Source organism: Alligator mississippiensis, chromosome 1 (genome assembly GCF_030867095.1).
Source record: "Alligator mississippiensis isolate rAllMis1 chromosome 1, rAllMis1, whole genome shotgun sequence".
Lineage (NCBI taxonomy): Eukaryota > Metazoa > Chordata > Crocodylia > Alligatoridae > Alligator > Alligator mississippiensis.
In genome coordinates, this window is record NC_081824.1 from 261,047,797 (window position 1) to 261,067,455 (window position 19,659).

General features: G+C 41.7%; 1 long non-coding RNA gene across 3 annotated transcripts in view; it reads right to left on the bottom strand.

Annotated features, from left to right (window-relative positions):
• LOC132247706 (uncharacterized) overlaps nt 1–19,659 on the bottom strand; it is a 344,432-nt gene that overhangs the window by 140,111 nt on the left and 184,662 nt on the right. For 2 of the 3 annotated variants that reach the window (XR_009459019.1, XR_009459020.1), the window contains 2 exons: nt 13,241–13,443; nt 12,992–13,058 (listed from right to left, as the gene is read on the bottom strand). This is a non-coding gene — a long non-coding RNA (uncharacterized LOC132247706). The remainder of the gene's footprint in view (nt 1–12,991; nt 13,059–13,240; nt 13,444–19,659) is intronic. The other variant, XR_009459021.1, reaches the window with a different exon arrangement.

The following is a 19,659-nucleotide window of genomic DNA, read 5'->3' on the forward strand; positions in this document are numbered from 1 at the left end:
TTCCTGGTATCCGCTTCCATAACTGAAGCGTCTTTGTGGACTTTGTGGGCTCATAGGCATAATAAAAGGAAGTACATGGCTTTTTTCAGTTGCTGGTAATTATTCCACCCCACTGCCTCAACCCCATCTCTACCCCTACACACCTACCCCAACCTACCCACCTATTTTTATTATTGTTTTTGCCATGTCTTTACCAAATAGCTTTTTCCCCACCAAGTATGTTACTGAGGTTAGGAAATATTTGGCCTACATCTACCTTTGAAATATACTTGTCTTCATTTTACCATAGTAAAGGGCATGGGTAGAATGATCCAAGAATCTGAGCAAATCCACAGAAGTGCCTCCACGAAAATAAGCTAGTAGATTCATTTATATTTTCTTGATTTACATTTGTAGAAAGCTAATCAAAATGACCTGTGGCTCATATTCAGCAATAATCCAGATAAAGATTAGGCTGCAGTTACAACTGAAATTAGATAAATTAAAAAGTCAAGACCCTGAAAGTAGTTCAGAGGCATATTAAAATATATTCAGATATCCTTTGTGATATATTAGTGTTTCTTGTAATTTGACTAATGGAAAAAAACAAACAATATAATGATTGCTTCAATATTTAACAGAATATTATAAATAGACCAACTGCAAGTATTTGAAAGATATTTTACAAGAGAGAACATTAATCTGTCAAAAATATCTTTTTTTGTGAGAACATATCTCAATGAATGAAACATGCCTACGACGGCAGTGGCAGCAGCAAGTGAGGAAGTTTTCCTTCCTTATGTCTACTCTCAGGCTGGTTGGGAACAGCCTAAGGGAGAAGGCAGGAAAGGGAAACCTAGCTGGACTGGGAGGGCAGAAATGTGGAAGGAACATGCCTCTGAAAATGGAGGTGAAGGGAATGGGGTGGGGAATGCTCTTCAGGATTTAAAAGTCCCAGGCTGCTGTCCTGCTGCTTGGCCAAACTTCAGCAACTCAGAAAGACTTAACATTGAATTTATCTAGGCTAAACATGCATAGAGAAGATTAATTTGCATGTGGACAGTCAAAGGTAATACATTAACAAATAAAGTTTGGGAAGCAGTAACTTGGACAAAAGGAATCTAAAGCTACTTTACACCTGAAGGAGAGCATATTCCCCATTCTTTAATGCACTCTTAACTCATGTGCATTGACTTCACACCTTTGGCTTGTTCACCTGAACCTTCCTGTTAAAGAAAGTGATGCAGTAGGTTGTATTACCTAACAATACTGAGAGTTCTAATATGGCATCTGAAGTGTCCAAAATCTGAAGTGTCAATATGAGACTGCATTTTTATTCTTCTTTCAAAAAAAATTGATATGGCATCAAAAGATAATTAAAGTAACTGTGAGCCTTCAAATGTTTTCTCTGCAATATCTGAAAACAACTTTTTGTGATTTGCTAAATTGCCAGCAGTAGAAATTGATATCTACCATCATTATGGCAGGAGCAGCATCAGCAATAAAAGTAAAATCTTCCAAAACACTTCTTCACCACAGTACTTTGTCCTTAATTTTATTGAAATTGTCTCTGGGTTGAGAGGGTATGCAGCTTCTACAACCTGCCTTTGGTGTCAGAAATTCTGTGTGGCCTTTTTGCAGAAAATACCAGGAAGGAGCAAATTAGTGCCAATTAAAGTGGTTATTTTTGTGATGTACTCTACAAACTAGATTTAGAACATATTTCCTTTCACTTCAGCCGCAAAACAATACTCAGTTTTCATACCCACTCATCTGATCCATTTTCTAACAGGTGACCTTCTGATGAAAGAGTATGGGCTCCCATAGCAATTCCCTGAGTTGCATCATCTCTGAACAGCTTTTACAAACTGTTCCCTAGCCTCAACATTTTTATTCAGCTCATGAGCAGGGCACATTTTTATGTTTAGCTTTTGATTATATGCTCTTGTTTTGTGTATTAATTCCTGTAATAAAACCTTCCATTGCAACTGGCACTAGAAAATTAATAAAAATAATAATAAATAATTGGTACAATATCTAAATACCGTCCCCTATCAGGATAAGTAGGTTCCTGAATTTGTGCTTTATGGAACAGTAGACACCAGAGCTAGTGATAATAGATCATTCTGACAACTTCAGATTTATTTAATGGATTCATCCCCATTGCAGTTTGGATTTGTGAATATCTACTGTGCAGACAATAGCATGTGGTACACATACTTTAAAATTGAATAATATAAATGTATATACTATATACTCTAGTTACAGCTGTTTCACAAGCTTGATAACATGTGTACTGCATACAAGTTTACTGCATATACATTTGTTTTCATTTTTAAAGGCATTATACACACATACAATAAATGCAATGTAATAAATGCAATGTGTTAAATGCATACAAAATGATATATATATGGCTCAAGGAAGGCCACACACACACACACACACACACACACACACACACACACACACGGCTGAGACCCATGTGATAAATGAATTTATCATATACTTTTCATAGACTCATATAGATTCATAGATGTTAGGGTCGGAAGGGACCTCAATAGATCATCGAGCATAGGCAGGAAAGAGTGCTGGGTCTAGATGACCCCAGCTAGATGCTCATCTAACCTCCTTTTGAAGACCCCCAGGGTAGGGGAGAGCACCACCTCCCTTGGGAGCCCGTTCCAGACCTTGGCCACTCGAACTGTGAAGTTCTTCCTAATGTCCAATCTAAATCTGCTCTCTGCTAGCTTGTGGCCATTATTTCTTGTGACCCCCGGGGGCGCCTTGGTGAATAAAACCTCACCAATTCCCTTCTGTGCCCTCGTGATGAACTTATAGGCAGCCACAAGGTCGCCTCTCAACCTTCTCTTGTGGAGGCTGAAAAGGTCCAGGTTCTCTAGTCTCTCCTCATAGGGCTTGGTCTGCAAGCCCTTAACCATACGAGTGGCCCTTCTCTGGACTCTCTCCAGGTTATCCGCATCCCTCTTGAATTGCGGTGCCCAGAATTGCACGCAGTACTCCAACTGCGGTCTGACCAGTGCCCGATAGAGGGGAAGTATCACCTCCTTGGATCTATTTGTCATGCATCTGCTGATGCACAATAAAGTGCCATTGGCTTTTCTGATGGCTTCGTCACACTGCCAACTCATGTTCATGTTTCCACTTCCGTGCCACCCAGCAGGTCATTCCCTAGGCTGTAGGTGTGCTGGACATTTTTCCTCCCTAGGTACAGCACTTTGCATTTCTCCTTGTTGCAATGCATTCTGTTGTTTTCTGCCCACTTGTCCAACCTATCCAGGTCTGCCTGCAGCTGTTCCCTGCCCTCCGGCGTGTCCACTTCTCCCCATAGCTTTGTGTCATCTGCAAACTTGGACAAAGTACATTTCACTCCCTCGTCCAAGTCACTGATGAAGACATTAAAGAGTATCGGTCCAAAGACCGAGCCCTGCGGGACCCCACTGCCCACACCCTTCCAGGTCGAAACCGACCCATCCACCATGAGTAAGTGATGTCCCCTGAAGTAAATTAAAAGCAAAGTGGGACCAAGAGGCCAGGCAATTTGTTAAAGGACAGAATACTGGAAGCTCAATATTAGGCTACTCCAATGAAGAGAAACCATAAGAAGATATATAAGAGACCCTTGTGGCTGCACAAGGAGCTTTTCAGCCACCCAAAAATGAAGAATGATATATACAGGGAAGGAAGGGCATGTCACAAAGAAATAGCACAAACATGTAGGGAAAAACCTCAAGAGAGCAAGAGGTAGAAGTAAGTTATAACAGGCAAAAGATATTACCTATGGCACATGGGTTCTGCTTTCTCTGGAATTTCAAAATTGTTGGATTTTATTCTAAATGGGAACCAAGACTCAAAATGCTGAGATCCTCTCTCCAATGGAATTACTATTCTCTGTACAGCACCAGTTTTTATGGCCTACCCTCAGCAAAAGACTTCTAGGCAGCCAAGGCATCCAGCTATATAAATGGAAAGATATGAAAAACTGTCCCAGTAAAAATATTAAAATGCTGAGATATTACACGACACTTTTACTATGTGGCATTTACAGAACACAATGATATTTAATGGTATAGTTAACAGCATAAATGGTTTTAGTGGTACTTGTTTACAATGAACTGCATAAATCATTTGTGAAAAATTGTTTACATGAACATTAGGATTTTTTTTAATTTGCTTTCATTTCAAAGGATGAGACACAGGAATATTTCTCATTTTTCAAAAAGAAAAACCATAATTTCTTCCTCAACTGTTGTAAACATCTTAATGAACACTGAAATAATTCATTTTTCATTCACTGAAGACTCCATTTTTGGAAAATGAAAGAAAAAGGATAAACAGTTAAATAATGCATTGGCTAAGTATTTTGAAACAAAGCAATGAAGCTTCCATCTCTTTTTGTAGAATACTTTGAAAGTGTTTGTGTGTCCAGCCTCAGCTATTTACATAGCCTTCAACACCACTCTATCCAAGCCCCTCACAGTCTTTCATGTATCTCTCACAGTAGCCTTCAAAGTACGAAGTGCTGTCTTCCCCATTTTACAGCTGGGGAGTGAGGTGGTCAAGGCCATGCAGGAAGACAAGGATGGAGCAGATTTCCTAAGACCTAACTTAGCACTCTAATAGGTCGTCATTCTTCCCTTGGCTTTGAAGAACTCGCTCTTTGAATGATTTACCAAAGTACACACACATTTAAATAAAAACATATCCATTTTGATTTTCCATTTGGGGGGGTGGGATTTTCAGGGGGCAGAGGGGGAACAAAAAATAATTAATATACCTATTTGTTTTGTTTCCATGGAAATTTTTAATTTCAAATTTAGTCATCCTGTTATGATGTAAATATTTTGAATTCTCTCTGTCATGCTTAATGTTGAGAGAAAAACAATCACTGTGTTTAGAACTACATGCAGTTGTGAACGTGACAGTAGGTATGGGCTGTGACAGTTCTAGATGGTTTCAAATCTTTGATTAATTTGCAGTTTAACGGAGCTACTTTAGGATAATTAGAGTCTCAGATCACCCCTAGTTTGAATACATTAACACTTTCCTTTTTTCACATGAAAGTGAAATATATTACTGTCAGCACACTAATTCTAGGCAATGTCTGCCAGCAATGACTGTAGATAATAAGTCTAAACATTTTCTGTAATTGATTTGATTTTAAAAATAAGTTTGTAAATAAAATTGAGCTCATGATTAGCCATTTTTTCATTCAATACTCTAAAACTGAAAAAAGGATTGAAATACAAGAAGACCCCTGTTATTGTGTTCTCAGACAGAGGCATGAGTTGATGGAAGGTGTATCAGCTTAACATTGGAAGGAACTGAACTGGTTCAAACCCCAAATACACGTAACCTAGAAAACAGGTATGCTAACCTTGAAATGACATGTGTATGTGTGATACAACACACACACACACACACTCATGTGTGTGCAATAGCACATTTTTCCTAACCAGGTATTGGATTCCTGTCTTGAATGCATATTTTTTAAAATGCTTTTTTTCAATATCCTTCTAGGCATGAATGCAGTGAATGGGACTTACTTCATAATTATACTCATGTAATCCTTCAAAGCTTTTCTGTGGCTGTGAACGAGAAAATAATGTGGACCTGGGATATATATAATTAAAATTAGGTACCAAGCTCTCTTAGGTCCCTCTGAAATCTTGGTACTGTGTATGTTGCATATGGCACTGTAGGGTAAAGACACTTGAGCTGCCTGAGAACTTAAAGAAGGATGGATTAAGATGTTCTTATATGTTACAATCTGCACATCCAAACTCTAAGAAATGTTAGGTGGTATTAAAATCTGCACATGCTGTGAGCAGTTGCACGTTAAGGCTAGGGACAGACATTACACATAAACCGGTTTAAGTGATCAGAAACTGGTTTAAACCTGTAACAAAACGGATGATCAGTGCACATAAACCAGTTTGAAAAGGCTGAAACTAGTTTGAGATAAACTTGGTTGAATGTAGCATCACACTTAACTGGTTTGGCTAAAATCGGTTCATTCAATGTCTGTCCCACACCCCTTGCTGAATTAAATTACATCAGACTCCCCCAGCATCCTGGCATGCTGTTTTGGATGAGCAGGAATCTCTGCTCCACAGCAGAGCTGGCCCTTCCCCTCTGCTCCCTGGTTGCAGCTCCAGCAGTCTCTGCAGGCATATGCCTGGCTTCTGCTCCCCACTTCCCCTCGTCACTCTCTGCTAAACAGGCATTCCCTGATCGCTCACAGACACCTCTCAGCATTACCTAGCAGACAACATGCTGACTACCCTTGAGCTGTGGCGCACAGAACAAAGGCACAATCAACAAGTAGCTGGTAATGTTCCTCTGTTTTTTTCTTAATGAGCTGATAAACACCGAGTTGGGGTGATAAACACTCCCTGCTGGGCTTCTCAGGAGTGGCAGGAACCCCTCCCGAATTACAGCATCCTTCCAGGGCCTGGCTATGTGACCCTCAGCTCAGCATAGTGGAAGGGAAGGTAGGGCTGCTCTAGTGGCCACCAGCTTCTAGCCTCAGCCACTGCAGGCATGTGCCAGAATTTCCTCAGTCCAGAGAGAATGCTTGCCAATTATAAATTGGTAAAGCCTAGCCAGGTTAGATTAACTTGCAAAGATTGAATCAATTCAGGCTTTTTGAATGTCTGTCCCTAGCCTAGTGGTTAATACCCTCTCTAACATGCACAATTCGACTTGCCACTAGAGGACTGAGTGTGACTAGGAGCTGCTAAGTCTACCCTGAGGCTTCCCAGTGCTCCACTGGCTCCTGGCTTACCTGCCCCACTCCCCATCTGCAGCTCTCCTGCAGCTTCCCACTCACCTGTGGGGGTTTAAAATGCATCCTGGGCTACTAGAAGGCTGCCCCATGCAGAAGACTGATGTTACTGTGAGCTGCCTAATACTGTGTGAAAAAAATCCTTGCCCAAAGAGGTATACTTCTTTAGAGGGCATTTAGCTCATCTTTCCCTGCCTTAATGTGTAGACAATCCCATTTTAAGAACATTTAACACATGGAAAAGGCAATGTCTAACAACACCCTTAACTCTGTGATGCTACAGTAAGACTGTTTCCAGTACCAGAGTCACTTTGTTTAAAACTAGCTAGGGCTTCTCTCTACCCAACCACAGTCTGTAAGGTAAACTTTCTCTTTCTTGGTCTCCTGGCTGTTTTATGAACCTTGGTTAAATAAATGTAAGCCCACACACCTTTCCTATTACACCCTGCCATTTTTCTCCTCCAAATAATCCCTGGCATCTATGTGGATGTTTCCCTGCAGAAAGGTCCTGCAGCATTTTCCCACTACACGTACATATATTTTAATTGATCTAAAATGCCATATATCAGAGCTTAAGTCAGTAGAACTTGCTGCATTTTGACTTTGTGACATTCATCTTACTTGCTGAAACAAGACCATCTGTAGCAAAAAGGAGACCAACAAATGATTCACTAATGCAAATACTTTGTAGAACTTTGAGAAACCCTGTGAGCTGATGGTCTTTATCATTTCTGCTCTGTTACTTTTAGTTAATGGAAAGCCTTCAGCTGGATATTTATAAGTAATCCTGAAAGTTACAGTACACAAGACTGAAAAAGAGCATACACTACATTCCCTAGGCTTCCTGTACAAGAGACAAGTGACTTGTTCAAGTTTTTTTCCCCTTACCCTTCAGTGCAGTTGTTAGAATCGATGGAAAAGTAACTATAGCAGCTTGGAAGACCTGAGCTTCCTACAAAGCCATAGAAGGGACTGACTGCTCCTCCACTGTGATAAAGTTACAAATTGCTTTAAAAAGAGAGTAGGAGAGAGTGAAAGAATCGGGATCAAGGCAGGAGCTATGTAGTAATCAAACTGCTAAAGTGAGAGATAAGTGATGAGGAGGTTTCAGGGAAGCGCTATTGCTGAATACCAGCCTCTACTCCAGACCTTGCACTTTTATATTCAGATTATTGCTCACAGCAAGCTGCCTCGGCTTCTGGGCTTTCCTTTTGTCTCTGCTATGATTATAACGACAGATATTCCCTCCAGCCGTTCCTGCTCTCTGCTGCGCTGTCTCCCTCATGCACTTGCTGCTACTCTTTCTGCCTCTCTCATTATTTGTTCAGGCTTTCAAGCCCTCTGTGACAGCATTCAGAGAACAAAAGACTGCCATTACATTTATCCCTATTTATCCTCCTTTGATGCTGAATTGAATTTTGCTCTGCTAATGTAAAGAAGGCAGAAGGATTTGTCTTCATCTTCATCACCTCTATTTTGTTTAAATCACCCTGAATACAACTGCAATTTATCCTCCAAATTTATCAAAATCCTAAACAACCAACAACTTTCTCATTAAAAAAATTACTTCCTGTTATTTTTTGAGCAAGGAGGATGAGGTATGAATAGATATGTTTGATCTAAAATTTCTGTGGGTGTGTCCTCTTATATCCAGAATACCTGGAAGGAAGTAAATAGTTACCAATTAGCCATCTGTGTGGGCTAATCTGTGTGATCAGATTTCTGATCACTGGAATTAGAACCTGGTCAAATATAGCTTGTTAAAAGTTCCCCTCCCTCCCCACCCTTGCAATGAAATGCATTTGGCTTTACAGTTCTCCGGCTTTCCATGGAATTGGTACAATGACATGCAATTTTGGAATTTTTCAACATTGGTACCATATATACATATTTATCACTATGCATACCTTTTCATGAATTCAAAAAACCACTTTTGCTCAGTGTACTACAATAAAAACTTTGTTATCCGGCAGCCATGGGGAATAGAGGGTGCCAGATAACAAAACATGCTGGATAACTGCCTGTTCGGGCCGTCGCCTGTCCCGCCATGTCTGGGGTGTCACCGCCCCTCCCGCCGCAGCGCTGCCCCTCCCGTGAGCCATGAGGGACAGGGAGGGGGGACTCCCTGGGGCATAGCAGGCTGCTATGCCCCAGGCTGTGGGGGCTTGGCAGCGCAGACTGCTTTCCCCCAGGCTGTGGGGGCTCCATGAAACAGGAAGTGCCATGGTGGGCACTTCCGGTTTCACTTTTCCTTTAGAAGCTGGCATGCCAGTTAACAGAGCATACTGGCTTGTAAGGTGCTGGATAACTCCGCTTTTACTGTATTTTCACAGCTGCCACTTTACACTTCCAGTGTTTACAATATATTGACAGTAATAATTATGCCTCACTGCCTCTACCAAAGTTGAGAACCTTATTGGGTTAGTGTGGTTAAGGCATGGCAGCCGATGTAGCCAAATAGCACAAAAAAGAAGTAATGCCATTGCAGCTGGTTTCCTTTGATTCCCCAGCCCAAATGACCAGTTACCCATTTATTGTAGGGTCAACTAGAGACAGTCTTTGGCATAAGTCTATATAAGTCAGCTATTTCCAAAGCCATAGCAAGGTGCCTTAACTGCTTCACCACATTTCACCGACTTACCAACCTGAGGGAATCAAGGCAAATAATACTTTCTCCATTTTATAGCTGGGGATATGGTGAGTATTATAGGGCTGTGTGTGAAACAGCAGCATTCTGCTTCAACTTCCATTTCAATGGAACAGTGTTTTGTTTCGAGTTTTGTTTCATTTTGAAAGCACCGTTCCATTCTGTCGAAACAGCTTCACTGTTTCAACGCTGTTTCAACTAAAATGAGGAAGCATGAAACAGCCTATAACTTTGTCATTTCTTGTCTGATTCTGATGAAACTTGCAGAGATGGTAGCTCCTTCTGAGGGCATGAAGCCTGCAAAGTTTCAAGGAGATAGGTTGAGGAGTTTCTAGAAAATTGTACCTCAGGCTGCTGACAAGCAGGAGCCAGGAAGCAGGAACAGCATCCTGTGATCTAGCAGGCAGATCGAGGTCCTGCATCCCTGGCAGAAGTCTGACAGAGTCCCCAAAGACCTCCTGGGGGTGCAGGTGGGCCCCAATCTGCCTGCTGGATCACAGGTTGCTGCTCCTGCCACCTGGGACCCAGCGCTGGGGAACTGAGCCTGGCTGGGGAGAATCACCTCCCACTGCTGGGCTCTATTCCCAGTGGCTTGCAGTGCTGGGGAACTCAAATGGACTGGGAGAAGTGCCTCCTCCAGCTGGGCTGACTTCCCAGCCCCTTGCAGTGCTGGGGAACTCAGCCGGGCTGGAGGAGGCACTTCCCCCACCCCGGCTGAGTTCCTCAGTGCTGCAGAAAACTGACCTGGGAGGTGCTTCCCCCCCAGCTGGGCTCAGTTCCAAGCAGTTTACAGCCCTGGGAAACTGAGCCTGGTGGGGGGAAGCACCTCCTGCCACTGGGCTCAGCTCCCAGCAGCTCACAGCCCTGTGGAACTCAGCCCAGTGGTGGGAGGCGCTGGCTCTGCCCACCTTCTGCCACTGGGCTGAGCTCCATGGGGCTGGAGGAGCCAACTGGAGCAGAGCCCCATGGCAGGAGACAGGCAGAGCCAGCACTGTGCTTCGATCTACTCCGCCAGCCCCAGCCTGGCAGTGGGAGGCGAGGAGAGCCAGGGCTGCACTCCCTGTTTGACAGAGCCGCATGGGGCTGCAGAGCCACTGGGAGCACAGCCCTGGCTCTCCCCTGTCTCCTACCACCTGGCTGGCTGCTTTGAAACTCAAAACGTTTTGAAACTTTTAAAACATTTTGACTGGCTTTGTTTCGTTTCAAGGCTGTTTCAAAGCCCGTAGTTTCGTTTTGATTTCACTGTTTCGAGCTCAAAACAAGTCAAAACAGCATCAGAACAAAACAGTTGGCAAAGCTTTGCATAGCCCTAGTGAGTAAGTAAGTGATATATCCTATTTCACACAACACATTACATTTTGGAAAAAAAACATTTTTATCATTGGCACAAAATTTGAAAATATAAATGCAGCTGCAAAGCACTAGAATAAAGTCAATGATACACAGCTCACTTGAAATCAGTGCAATGGCAGCATAAGGACTTTCTTAAGAAATAGGTCATGGGTGAAAAAAAAAAAAAAAGAGGTAAAAAAGTTCTCTTCTACAGCATCTCTGACTGACACAACTGCCCCCACCCCCCCATGTGAGCCAACAAATCAACTAGAGAATAAACTATGAAGAGGTCATGTCTTCCTTTGTAGAGAAGATAAACTGAATATGGGACGAGCTGCATGTAACAGAGGACCCCAGTCTGTAACAGAGAGCAGGCATTTTCTCATCACTGTCTGACTATCAGTTACATGGAAACAGTAACTACAGTGGGTGTCTGGGCCATTATTTGTGAACCTAACTGTCTTTTCTAGGAAACTGGAAAACCAAGAAAAAGCATCTAGTGGTGGAAATTACTTTTTTCTTCTTCAGAAACGACTACCCACTAAACAACTGAAGAAGGTAACAATCCTTCAGGTCTTCAGGAAACCAATGCTTAGTTAAATAAATTTCCCTAATTAATGATCTATACTTATCTTCACCTTCTTAGGAAAACAATCTTTGAGAAAGGCATGAAAACAAGACTCCAACAACATGTACCATTTGCCAACATAGTCTATTACCCTGATGTCAGGGGTCAAGCCTGGAAGAGCCAGATAAAGTTTTAGTAGTATGAATCAATGACCTCCCTATGCCCTTGCATACAGGTCAACTCTACATAGCACTTGACCTCTTGCAATTTTGATACTGCTAGCTGATCCACTTACAAACCATTGCTAGACTGGGGAGTGTATCACTATGATAGCTTCAATTACCCAGTCTCAAACAGGACCTAAAATGTAGAGGGCAGCTGCTCTCCATCCTCAAGGGCCCTTGAAGACAGAATTCAGAGATCAATACTGTCCCTCTCTTTAATCTCTACAGGCAACCTCCTGAGAAACAGAGACCCCAGAAGCTCCACTGCTAATAATATACTGTCAAAAGCCAGCCCCCTTAGTGGAGAAAATGTCTTTTAAGCTTGGGAACTTAGGCTGAGCCTTATATTGTGTTACAGTATCTTCTTGCATTTATCAAAAGCATGTTGGGGGTCTGAAGATTTTCTGAATTTGATAAAAAATTTAGGAAGCAAGAGTAGTTTGAAAGCATGAGGATCTAGCCATAGTAATCTATTAATTGATCAAAGGATAAAATGGTAGTACAGTAAACTGGAAAGGCCTGTATTTTATTTGTTTATCTCCTTTGATTTTATATCAGTATGCATCCATCCATTCTTGGCAAATCCTGCTAAAGCCCAAGCCTACTAAAATGAAACAAATCAACAACCTTCTTGAGCACAGAAAAATTAATTCTACAAAGCCAAAACTTCCCCAAGTGTAATCCACCACTAAACCTGCATTTTGTATTACACCCTAAAGATAGGCAAATTCAGATGCAGATACTAGACCAGTGATGCTTTTTGATGTAAACAAAACAAACCCCGCCCCCCCATACTTTTTTTTTTTTTAGGGGAGTGGGGGGGAGGTAAATACTTGGTCTACTGGTGCACAAGTATAGGCTATGGAATAGTTGCATATTTCGTTTTAGTAGCAAAGACATTAGATTCTAACACATAGTTAAGATACAGTCTTAGTATATTCTGTATGTGTAGACCCTCCAGACCAACAAAATATTTAAGCTTTTGTTTACCTGTAAGCACAGAAAGATCCTCAGATTTCTACAGAGCTATTCACTTAAACATGTGCTTAAGTGTTGTGCCAGATCATGGTCTTGCAGTATTAATGCAGCAGGAGAAAGTAACTATTCATATGTTTAAATAATACTGCTGTGGGTTTCAGGTTTAATTAAAATTGAAATGTATGATTCCAAAGGCAGCTGTTCAATTTATAAAGACTTGAGAAATGTAATATAAATAAAAATGTTTAATTATCAGAAAAGGTGAAACTATAAAAGCTATTTAATTTTTAATCTATATCTAAGCTCATTTAAAAGATATTACAGTTAAAGGGAGAATAAAAGAGATTCTAAATAAAAATCTTATTACTGAAAGCCAGGTGTCAGCCCCAAGTGTTTTTGTACATTCTAGCTCTAAATTACTGGAAATAGCACTTTGAGGTGGGAAAATCACACACCTTGAGGAGTAGCATCACAACCAGCACATCTTTAAACTCAGGAACACATGTAGTCATTACACCAAACCTGTTAAAAGAAAAAGTAGAGGTTAGTGCCCCCTTGTGCTATATACAACAGTCATCTACATACATGAAGATTAAGATTAGTGTTCAAGTTGCATAGTCGTTTGCATTATAACATGTATTTCTTGTTGCCCAACATAAGGTGTGCTATTTTAATGACCATACTTACTTGCATACATCACATACCTTTTCCAGCACCTGATTTTTGGAGTGCATGTGTTAAGCAGGGGAAGCCAATTTTCTGCCCAAAATAGAAGCACTTTGTTTTGATTCCTGCTCCACAGTGCAGCAGCTGCGGCATTACTATTCAGGCAACTGACTTAGTGGTCCATTGTTTTTCACTCCACATCTGTTACTGATCCTCTGTCCTTTTTAATGGTCTGGATGTTCTACAAATCAACCGTAGGACAATTTCACTGTCTATTAGTTGTTCCTGTTCTCTCTCCTATTTCAGAACCCTGGATATTCTTTAGCTCTTATCAAAATCATAGATCCACCCATGAACACCAGTCTTCAGCAGCAGCTATTGTTTCAGCTTTAGTTAAGCAAGAAAGAAATCATGAGCCCGCTGAAGATTAGGCTTTGTCCCTGCTCTATGCAGCTATAATTCTAGGAAAATCTTTGATTTCCTTCTTTCTGCCTTTCATATTTCTTTTGCTAGGAAAAATCAAGTCAAAAAAGAAGTAAACTAGGGGCATCTATACATGTGCTCTGGGATGGTGGGGGAGCACTTGAATTCGAGTGGCTTTGAGAGCTGCTCCAATTAAAGGACCCACAGCATCACATGCATTCAGTGTCCCACAGTTTAAAATGGCGGCAAAGCACCTCCGCTACCACTTTGAAATGCAGGGATGCTAAATGCACATGATGTTGTGGGTGCTTTAATTGGAGCAGCTCTCAGAATGAATTGAGTCTGCTCAGAAACGTGCTAATTAGCATATGTCAGAGCAGAGATCTGTCATGAGTATAGGTGTTCTAGGTGTGAGAAGGCTTTGTGTTTTTTACAAATATATTGCTAGGACTAGTGACTGAACTGACTACACTAGAGACTGAAGACTCTTTTTATCCCCAGGACAACTATACAGAAAGAAGCAACAGAACATGCTTCTCCCACAGTACATCTCAGCCATGTGCCATAGAGATTCAGCTGGTAGGATCAACCAGAGTGTTGACTCCACTGCTCGTCAGGCTCTTTTCATGCCAACAAAAGGTCCAATTTTGCCAGCAATGTCAACAGTCAGTGCAAATGTTACAAAAATGTATTAATTATTTAAGGTGAACATTTTATCCGGTAGATTTTTTTCAGGAAGCTTCTTCAAATATATCATAGTAAATATACCTTTTGTGTCAAGATAAATAAAACATGGATTTTTAAAAAACTTTTCTAGAAGAAGTATGCAATGATATCCTAGGCTGAAACATATATTCATGATTCCAGTCTGTATACCAACAATTGATAACATAAGCATCAGCGATAGTTTTCCAACCACGCTTTGCATCAGTTCTATCTAGTTGTATTGTGGTGTACCGTGCCAATGAAATGTAGAACAAATTAAAGTGATGCAAAAAAAAGGTAAAAAAAATCCCAAAGGATCTCTCTCTCTCTCCTTTCTTTTTTTGTTTTGTTTTTATTATTTTGGATTGGACAGGTGCTATCCATTTGGGTATAGGTAGCTGATGTGAAATGAAAGCAGCAGTCAGCAAGGGGTGTAGAGAAAAGGGTAACTGAACAAGGGATATTGCTGGTGACTGTTTAAATTACTTGGGACTGTTTCAAACATTTTTTCTACCTTAGCTTTGACAACAATATAAAGGATTATGCCTGTACAGTAAAGAGAAAGGAAAAGTTTTTGACATCTTTCAGACATGTTCTGCAGCTGACAAGGCAAAAGAAAATGAACTTCTTAAAAACACTGAGTGGTTTTTGTGGGTGTTTTTTTTGGGGGGGGGTTAACCTCTGTGAAACACTTAATATAGGACACTAAAACAAACAGAAGTTCTCTGGTTTCTGCAGATCAAGAGCAGCTCTGAGCCATTAACGGGACTTCTGGGTAGGGAACTATATTAGTAGTCACCATTCAGCAAGGTAAAATAAGCTAAGGTCAGCAAGTACCGTGGCCTGTTGTGCTGGCAACAGGACAGAGCCCAGAATGCACCAACACTGAACACTTACTGGTGGAGGTCGTGGGTTGTTTTATCAGAACCTAGAAAGTACTTCTGTGTTACTGTCTGACCTCTGAGAAAACCACTACCTCTGTCTGCCTACCAGGCCTATCATTCATATTCACTGAACCAAACAGGGCGTGTGTAGACAAAACAGGGGCACTAAATTGAAGTGGTGGGTTTTTAAAAACACTGGTTCAATATAGGGTGAAGTAAACCCCTGTGTCATGTATACCCATGTCTTATCTGCCTCTCTGGCGGCAGGGAGGGGAGGGCAAGCTGCCAGTGGGTGCAGCGGTCCTTGGGCTGGGGGAGAGGGGAGCTGGTCCTGGATCCCCCAGGCAGCACCTGCCCACAGGCACCTGGCTCGGGTGGAGCCACGGAGGGAATGACCAGGTACCCATGCAGCTTGTGTAGGTAGACAGGCTCCGGGGGGGAGGGAGATCAGGCTCGCCGCTTTTTTTTTTTCTTTCTTTGGTGGAGGCTGCCTTCCCAGGCTGCTGCTGGGCTGCCTGCACAGTTCCTGAGTGACACAGAGCCCGGTGCTTCGCTCCATGGCTGCAGAGCACTCCTTAGAGGTGTTTTAAGTTTGCTATGTCCCAAAGTCATTTAACACACATTGCACCGCTGAATGTGTTACAGCGGCTGGAATTAATGTGCAATACACTGCCGATGCACGCAAACACCAGTGCCATTAAAGCAGTGCAAAAGCATTTAACCTGCTTTAAAGTGTTGTGCACACATGCCCCTTGTTTTGTCTACACACGCCCATAAGTGCCTGTGCTATGCAATCCTGCAAAGCCCACCTCTTCATCCCTTTTCACTAGTGCTCACTTCATTATGATCCCAGAGGTTAGTCGTGCCAAGAAGCACCATGCCTATTTCTCCACACTAAACATGCTGGTTGATGCCACACCTGAGTGCTTGGTGCTAGCACCTTGCCTTTCTACATTCTTCAGCAGCCAGCAACACTGCAGTCTTAGTTCTTGTAATGCCATAACTCAAGCTGGCTTCATAGAAAATGCTAGCAAAAGTTTCAGAAAATGCAGAACAAGTTTCAGAAAATGCAGAGCAATTTCAGGCAGCAAGACCTGGGGCTGATTCATGACATTACAAAAAGATACTCCAAAAACACATGAAACTTTTAATTATTTTCTAAGTAAATTTGGGAAGTTGTCTGAATCTGAAAATCCAAGAAAAAGACTAGGTGTATAAAATAATTTGAATGAAAACCAGAAAGAGGTTCAATAGGAAACCCGAAGTCACTGATTTTTGCCTTGCTTGGGAAGTTTTAACATGATCTAACCATTTCCCTTCTAGCTGCTACTGACCATTTAAAGATATATATAATACGTACACATTAACTTATCACTTTGTAAATGATGGGGTCAACAAGGACACCATATATATTTATATTTATGCATTGTGGGAAAACTGAAGGGTCTATCATTCAGACTTCCAGAACCTACGAGTCAAACCAGTATCCCAAGTGAACTTGTAAACAAAAGGATGCACATTTCTTTTTAGAGAGCAGAGGTCATACTTAGCAGCTGCTCCCTGAAGTTATTAAAAGCAGAGGGTAGATTTCCAAACTGTTCAAATAACAATGTGAGCTGAAAGCTCAGGAGCACATTTTAAATATGAATGGATATTAACTCAGGTATGATGTCCAAGCTGTCTAATACAGTGATCTCAATCATCTCCCTTGGGATTCTCCAGGGAGAAAGCTTGATAAATTGATGCATTATAATATTTTACACACCATTTTTCAGGTCAGCCATAAAGTTAGACTTCTCTTTCTCTGCATGAAACCACAGAGAGAGAGTATGAGTAAATGAGAAGCCAGGCAATAGGATAAAGTAGAGGGGGGAAAAAAACACTCTCTCAAGATATTGATGATGTTTATCTAAGACTGAAACTGCAGTTTCTGGAAATATCTGCAATCACACTTTACATCACCTTAGTGACAGACCCTGCAACACACTAGTATATGGATTAAAATTAAAAAGTGATGCCCTTTTTCAAGATTTTAAAACTCTGTTTTTTAATGTCTCTGAGACAGAAGGCATGGAAGGAATCTGAATAAACAAACACTGTTGGAAGCCATGAAAATTTAAGCTTTGTGGATTAACTACCAGAACTAAACATACTCGTAGTTCAGGAAATACTTCAATCAGAATTTAACACACAAAAAATGGATGCGAAAGAGACCTCTAACTTTTTAGCTGAATCCCTGTATGCAGGAAAGGTGAATGCTTTTTGTTAGGTGATGAAAATACTGACAAAGAAATGTATGTAGAAAGCAAGTTATAAAGCAAAGAGTTGAGCGCCCTCCAAGAATGATAATGTAGCACTTTTGTGAGAAACATCAAAGTCGGCAAGGGCAAGCTTGTCTTAGAAGATGAGGCTGAAGCTATACATCATTCGTTTCTGACTGATGCACAGGAGAGATTAAAAAATGTGAGAGGGTATTCAGATAGCAAACCCAGGGCATGTACATGTGTATATCTGGTCTCTTCACACATTAGAGATAGGACTGTATAGAGAAGCAAGGAGAGAAGAGAAAATTCAGATAGTCTTCAGAGCCCTTTTAATGCAAGCATCCACCTCAGGCATTGACATGGACTAACAGTACTACTCTGTCTTCACAGAGTAAACCTACGGATCATATATGCTCTGTGGGACAACAGCTTTACATCCCCTGCCATACAACAGGGGATGCAAAACTGCCTCCAAGAAAGTGACTAAGGGCAGACATTAAAAATAAGGTGTTATGGGATCTGATCCAGTCCCAACATGCATGGCAGGAGGTGTGATTGTGGGATCAGACCCCATCATACCTTATTGTCAGTGCATGGAGAGCCCTACAAAGCTCATGTGCACTGGCAATCTTTGCTCGAGTGGCTGGAAGCCCTGTCAGCTAAGAGCTCCCAGATGTAGAAGTACATGGTGCACCACTGCAGCTGAGATCTCCAAGCACTGACCAGGATCCCAGCTGCAGGGTCACATTTCTGTCAAGGGCCTAAAAGAGCCATAGAGGTCTCCAATCCTGATTTATTGCCATTCTGTGATTTACAGGATTCAAGGCCTGAATGAGTCCCAGTATAAAAATTCTCAGGGGAAACTTATCATTTCTCTTCCTTGTTGTATACATATTTGTCAATGTCACCATTACTGTTTCTTTGAATGTGCACTTCCCTTTTGGAACAGTTCAGTGAAATAGATAATGACCAAGATGAATCATTCTTTATAAAAATATTGTGCAGAATCTGCCATTGATATACACTGGCATAAGCCCAGGTGAGTTAAGTGCAGCTACTCAGATTTACATAGCTCAGATTTGGTGCACAGTAATGAAAAAAAATCAGTTATGAAACTGAGGGATGAAATCTTGTCCTATTATCTTGTGCTGGAAGATTATTAAACATCATAATCATAGTATTATAGAAATCTATGACTGGAATGAACCTCATGAGGTCATCTAGACCAGTCCCAGGCTCAACACAGGATCATCCCTAACTAAATCATTGGAGCCAAGTGTCTGTCTAACATGTTCTTGAAAGTGTCTAGGGATGGAGAGTTCACAACTTCTCTAGGTAGCCTGTTCCAGTGCTTAACCACCCTCATGAGCAGAAAGTCCTTCCTTATCTCTAACTTACATTTTCTTTCCTGCAGTTTGAGGCCATTGCGTCTAGCCCAGTTCCCTACAGGCATAGAAAGAGAGCTCTCTCTATCTGCATCATGATGATTTGACAGAGGTTTTTACAGCTGGATGCCCTTTTTCTTTTATCCGGACTTGGGACTGGCATTGGATGGGTAGAATTGCTCATCTACAATGGAGATAAAGAGGGATATCTCTATCCTCTCTTCAATCACCCTTCAGGTATCTGAAGGTGAGGCTTCACCAGTGCGAAACAGAGTGGGGGAATCATTTCCCTTAATTTTCAAGAGACGCTCCCCCACTACTACAACCCAGTATGCTGTTGGCTCATATTTATCTTATGGGCTGCTGTGCCCTCCAGGTCATTCTCTGCAGTACTGCAGCCTAGCCAGCTATTCCTCAGTCTGTATTTGTGCATGCAGTTATCCCATCTGATCTACAGGATGTTACACTTGTCCCTGTTGAATTTCATTTGATTGAAATTGAAATAATCTGCATTCCTCCTACAAACAATTCTAATATAATAGAGGGCTTATGCTGCCTGTCTGTGTGTTTCTGTTTGTCTGTAATGCTTTTAGGCAACTGTGCATGTGCTGCTCAGAAGGCTGATGGCAACTGGCTACGGGGGCTCTGCCTCTTCAGGCAGGGAGAGAGCTACTGCCACCTCAGGCAGAGGGAAGCCCCACTGCTCCAGGGGAGGAGACAGAGGGGGAGGCAGGTGGGCAAGCAGTGGGGAGGGAAACACTCCCTTAAACACTCCATCATTCATGACGGGCAATGG